The 6,592-nt window shown below is 36.9% G+C and overlaps 1 non-coding gene across 1 annotated transcript; it reads left to right on the plus strand.

Annotated features, from left to right (window-relative positions):
- The first annotated feature begins 2,106 nt into the window (after positions 1-2,106).
- Positions 2,107-2,182, plus strand: TRNAL-UAA. Its single transcript has one exon. It is a non-coding gene; the product is annotated as a tRNA-Leu (tRNA).
- Positions 2,183-6,592: the final 4,410 nt, after the last annotated feature.

The following is a 6,592-nucleotide window of genomic DNA, read 5'->3' on the forward strand; positions in this document are numbered from 1 at the left end:
TGAATGTTCATGGATGTAGTTCATAAAACTTGGACATAAGGGTAATCAAGTATCACTGAACATCCGGTACGAGTTTCAGGTCACATGACCATGGTCATTGCTTTGATTGTGTGAAAGAAATGGATGAAGAGAACAATGGTAGCAGTGGCGTAGCTACGGGGGGGGCATGTGCCCCCCCCCCCCCCGGGAAAAAAATTGGCAGAACAAAAAAAGGGAGAAAGAAGAAAAGAAAAAAGGAAAAGAAGGAGAAAGACAGAAGACAAAAAAAGAAGAGGAAAATAAGAGGAGGAAGACGAGTGAATGAAATAATGTGAGGGGAAGACTTGCAAAAAAAAAATCTTTCATGTTACAAGATATTCCCGACCTTTCGTTTGAGGACGCGGACGCTTATTTACAACGGTCGTTGACTTTGGAAGGGACTTTTTGGGCCCGTCATCATGGTCGTAACACTCAGTCCTGCAATGCAAATTGTGTGACATGAGATTTTTTTTTCGTTTCGCATCTGCGACGGAAACATTCAATATGCGTTTCGTGTGCAAAATTCTGGTTGCTACTATGGTAACAGCGATTTATCCGATTGAGGACGACTTTCCAAAGCCACATTTGACTCCTCCTAGAGCTCGAGAGGCCGCCCAGGGGCCCACTTCCATTGATTAGTGGATACCAGTAGCGACCACCCGTAAAAGGGGACAGAGTGGGCAGGTACGTTACGTATATAGGCCTATGTAACGTTATAAGGGTGTCAAAACGATGTTTAAAATGCTGAAATAAGGGATATATATCCAATACTTGTAGGGTTTCACAAGCCAAATACTTGTTAAGAGATGCATTTTCATAATCTGGAAAAGAATTGCTTCCCTTGTTTAGCATGTTTAGGGTACTTTTCGAAACCCCATGGTCGTGCCTGGTATCCACTCATCAATGGAAGTGGTCCCCCCGGAATTTGAATCTAATCCCCATTTCTGGGAATGTAAAACATAATGCCCCTCACATCGTGTGCGAGAGGCATATCGTTTGTGTATAAGGAGTAAACAAAGAAACAAAAGGAAACGAGTTCAAAGGTATCGCATAATTGTACATATCAACGCATGCGAAATGTTCGGCTGGAGAGGTTGATCTTATCCATGAAATCAATTGCCAGTGATCCACCAATAATCCACATTAAATGTAATATCGATTCGATGGACTGTAATGATCTATATTTAAGCCTTCATTCAGTAAGTTTTTCCTCACTCAATATGTTCTCGATTTGTTTGAAAAACCACTTTCTTCTCCATGTCCTAAATCTATTTTAGACTTTTTAGGTCCTGCATTTTAAATATCTCCAGCCATCAGTCGTAATATACATGCATGTATGCGGTACGGGTGTCGCGGAAAGGGATTTTGCACACGAAAAGCAGATTTGTAGGGCCTTTAACCCCCCTGTTACACAAAGCTTAGCATTGATCGTAGAGCAGTTTTCTACGTTTGATTCTATTGACTGTAATGCACAATCAATCTTAAAATTCAAGTGTATGATTAAGCGTTAACTTTTGTGTTAGGGGACCCTAATACTAGCGTCCGTGATGATTGCGAAAGGTCCCAATTTTCGCTTGGGCAACGCGCCAAAATTGCCTGTTCGATGAGATTCATTCTTGCTCAATGGCAATAGCTTTGATCCAGCTGAGGCATATTATTTTTGTCGGTGTAAGTTGATTGATAAATGTTGTCACATGTATTATTAATAAGTAGTTATATCAAAAGTGATGTATAAAAAAGGGAACCTTATCTACTAGCATTCTGCTTTTATAAGGTTTCCTCCACTTTTCCGTCTTATGTACTTAAACAAGTATTAATATGTATTGTTTAAGAATGCTTGCTATTTATACTTATATAGTCTACATGTGTAATGGTTGCTCAAAAATAGTTATGTACACCTGTAAATTAAGTTATCAAAGTTTTGTAACATAACGGATTTGTGGAAATAAAACCTAAATGAAATGAATGAATATCATTGTCATTGTTCAAAACCCACCTTCACCCGACAAAGGAAATTATAATTGGTATGGTGTCGAAAATCTGTCTATCTGACGGTCAATCGGATCGGGTCGCCCTAGCCACTAACCCGTCTCTGTGGTCTAGTGGTTAAGGCACCGGCGTTAAAAGCTGGGGGCCCGGGTTCGATTCCCGGCAGACTGAGACATTTTTTCGGCATCAATTTTTCCAAAGGGTAGATAGCTCTGGGGAACCTTGATTTAAGCTACGCCTACCATTGTTCTCTTCATCCATTTCTTTCACACAATATTTAAATAAAAGAGTTGCCAAAGCTGTACAAGTATAACTTTACACACAAACATATATATATATATATATACAACAAAAGAAGTAAGTCCCCCTTTAAACAAACATCAATAATTTCCGAACCAATGCGAGTTTTTAATATATTTTTACATGAGCGTGTAGGTAATTTTATAAGCTACGCTCTGAGTAAATGTTGTGGACGTATTTTGCGTCATGCTTCAGTGAGCACCGTCAGAAGGCAAAAATGTCATTTTTCAAAAGTCATAAGCAAAATATCATGACTTTGATTCCATTTTATTAGAACTAATTCCACATTCTCATCATGAAAAATAGTTAGAAGGCTTGTAAAAGGTACTTTCTAAAGGACGATACAACATTTTGGCTAAATTTCACGGTTGAATAAACACAGGTCCTTATTTGCTCTAATTTGATCTTTTACACATTATTATCAGTAAGAATGAAAGAATATCATGACAGTTATTTTTGGGAAGAGTATTTTCAACAACATTCATCATTTCACGGTTCAATGAACATTTATTGAAAACAAAAAATACGATTTTCAAATATCATAGGCAAGTATTGTTTCATTTTAGTAACTGAAAATGATCTTTTCTCAACTTTTTCGTTATGTTCACGACCATTTAACATGTTTCAATGATTCAAAGGCGTTTAATCAAACATTCACGCTTGAACGAACATGTGGAATGTGATTAGCTCTTTTTTACGTTATCGGAAAAAATGCAATTTGTAACTATGGATATCTGTCACAAACCTCCTTGCATAGTTCATTTGATTTGATTTTTATGAAAATCCCGATGTTTTATGCATCAGTGAGCACACAATATTCGAAAATTATGCAAAGGAGAAGAAAGTTCAAGGCCTTGGCCCCACTCTGTGCCGTGTTGAATGGTTATTTTGGTGTGCGCGCCTTTTGGATAGTGTTACTCTGAAGCCATGTGCGAAGTTTCATGAAATAACTGTTGGCAGAAGTAGCAAAAACCGTCCATGAAACAAACCCTCAATTTAATATTTGTGAAAATTTTGACTTCTTCTCTCATAGACTTGTGTACATTATGGTGCATATTATGTTAAAGAATAAGTAACGCCTCATTCAATATGGTGGAACTTTTTTTCAAGGCTGTCTTTAGCAATGTCAATTGGCAGTAATGTTTATAAACCTATGGGCAGAATTCTTTGCAAAAACGAAATCGAAATGTTTATTCATGGATGAGTGAGCACGCATCAAAGTGGAAAAATTGGTATTTTCAATGTCACAGACTCATTTTAAAGGGTAATAAAGTGAACATTGAGGGCAAATACGGTTTCAAATGTTTTTGGTTTATCATCCATCAATTCTATCACCACACACTTTCCGAACTTATAACATTTTCATGGTTGAGCGAGCACATTCGAAAACTTATGAATGAATACTCTTTATACGGCATAAATGTGTTCTTTTCGTAACAATTTCTCATGATCAGTTCAATTTATGTGCAAATCAGTGGTGGACTCAGAATTTTAAAATGGCGGAGGGGCCTATAATAGGGGGAGCCACCAACATTTTCAAATTTTAACATGATCTAGCAAGTTGTAAAGGATACTACCATAAACCCCTATGATACGTCACAATACAGGGGTCGCGGAATGGTTTTCAAAGTGGGGGGGGGGGGGGACTGAGCCAAAAGTGGGAGGGTGGGGTGACCATGCAAAAAATCACAATCGTATGGTCATTTTTACATTTTTGTACATGCTTTTTGAAAAAAGTAGGGGGAGGCTGAACCCCCCCCCCCCCTCCCGCTTCCGTGGCCCCTGCAATACAATGTGCTCACTCAACCATGAACATTCGATATCAAAATTGTGTTTGGAGTGGCTAAAATGATGGATAGTAAAACAGTATAACACCAGAAATTCACCTAAAAAACAACTTTGTATTTTCACAATCTGAAACACCACTCTTGTGACTTTAAGAAATTGTCATTTTTAATTCAATCTTTGATTACTCATGCATGACTTAACCGATCAATCTCATATTTCCCCAGGAGTTGCTTAATGGGTGTTGAAAACTACCTGCGAAATACCATATCTCAAAATAATTCCGTTCAAAAGTTACAGCAATTTGATTTAGGGGGGAATTACTATTTTTGTTGTGTATGTATAATCATAAATGGTATAGTAAATGCCGTAGAAATAAATTCATAGATTTTAAAAGGAGCTTAGCTCCCGGGGCTTAGCTCTAAAAAATGAAAGGTAAAGTCACACTCTTCGAGCATCTTGGTTTTCCACGTATTGGCAATAATAAGACATCAGGAATGCGAAACAAATTCACGAGTAATGCAGTTTTTGCATTGCCAACAATTAAGTTCTTTTATTCACTCTCCAAATTTTCGGTAGACTCTATTCACGAATCTTCCTAGTCCACCTCCTGGACTGTTGTTATTTTGTACGACCATATAGAGCTATTGTTAGCTCCATGGTCAAGTGAATCAGTGGGTAAGGTGAATCACTGGGGTAAGTGAATCAGTGGAGGGCGCGGGCCCGGGCGTGTGTGTGTTGGTTATGGTTTGCCCAATCAGTAAAAATCGTCCAGGACGTGGACTAGAATCTTCCCTGAAGAAGGTAGAGGTCTACCGAAAATTTGGAGAGTGAATAAAAGCACTTAATTGTTGGCATTGCAAAACCTGCATTACTCGTGAATTTGTTTCGCATTCCTGATATATATATATACATGTATATGAAGAGCTCACTTGCAAAAGGGGTTAGGTCCATTTTTAGTCTATTTTTCATCAAATTTGATTTTTTTTATCTTAATGTATAGATTTTTAGTAGCTCCAGAAGATGATACCAAAGAAAAGTTGAAATTCCTATTAAAAAGTGAACTAAAATGGCAAAGAAAAATCACTTTTTTCAAAAGGGGTTAGGTCCATTTCAGTTTAGTTGCAAAAGCTAGGGTTTGGTCCACACATATTTTTTGGGGAAAAGAATATCTTGAAAAATATAGACAGGTCTTATACCCAACTTTATGTTCTCATGGTAGGGTATCATGAAAATAAATTCAGTTTCGCATAAGAATATTGTAATATGGGAAAATTAAAAAAATTGTTTTCTTGGAGTGGACCTTACCCCTTGTGCAACTAAACTCTTCTGAAGAGTTAATTTTTGTCTCTCAACCTCTAAATTTTTAGTCACTCTGATGATACCAGGGACAATTTGAAATTAAAATGAAAACGTGAATGAAAGTTAACTTGCAAAAGGGGTTAGGGTCCACAATGAGATATATATTTTTTAAATATATAGAAAAATATTAGGCCTACATACATATATATATATATCAGGAATGCGAAACAAATTCCCATATATATAGTATACTAGTATCTATCTGGTCGAAATCCATGAATTCCTAAAAAAGAGTAAATTTGTAAAGGGGAAGTTCACCCTGAAGAAAAGTAAAAATAGCAGAAAAGAATATTGGAGAAGTTTTGAGGAAATCCGTTAAATTATGGATTTGTGACATCATAAACCAGCAGCTGCCCCATATGTAATATAAAATGCATGAATTTATTTTTTTTATGGTTCCTGGAGCTGGTGATTTATTTTTGCTTTCCTTGTCGGGTGTGAAATGATTTGTACATTGATTTACAAAAGGTACAGTAAAAACATTCCCATTTAAATTTTATCATATAGTAAGGTGAAAAGTGACTCAATTAGGACTGTTATTAGTGATTAATGAAGAAGATACAAGTATCACCAATTAAATAATGAGAGTGCGAAGCGCGAGCTCAAAATTTCTGATATTCCGACCTGAAAAAAATAAACAGTCTAAGCGCGTTTTTATTTAAATAAACAAGCTGTGTGTCTCAAATAATTAAATGCAAGCGCGAAGCATGAGCTTATACTGACATGATAAAGGAGCATTTTGACAAATTTTGGAAGAATTTCCAAAGAGCATGTATCTCACAAAAACGATGCGAGCGCGCAGCGCGAGCCGAACATTTTGATACACATTAACAATTTGTGTAAATCAATAATGAAAGCTTGATATGCGAGAAAATTGATATCAGAAAACTGGAAATATTGTATATATATTGGTTATATATCAGTGTCATTTTAACCCTCTTGAATGGGATTCATTACACAGGCAATGCGAGCGCGAATTTTTTTCAATTCTTCCCCTCACCTTTTTTGGGGGTTTCCGGCCTTTCGGGGTCGGGCCGGTCGTTAGCCTCTGTACACATCATGGGTAAAATACCCCGCTTTCTTACTTTTCTTTCTTTTTTTCTTTCTGTTTTTCGTAGTACACTTTTTTTCTGCAGGT

The sequence above is a fragment of the Lytechinus variegatus genome, chromosome 3 (assembly GCF_018143015.1).
Source record: "Lytechinus variegatus isolate NC3 chromosome 3, Lvar_3.0, whole genome shotgun sequence".
NCBI lineage: Eukaryota > Metazoa > Echinodermata > Echinoidea > Temnopleuroida > Toxopneustidae > Lytechinus > Lytechinus variegatus.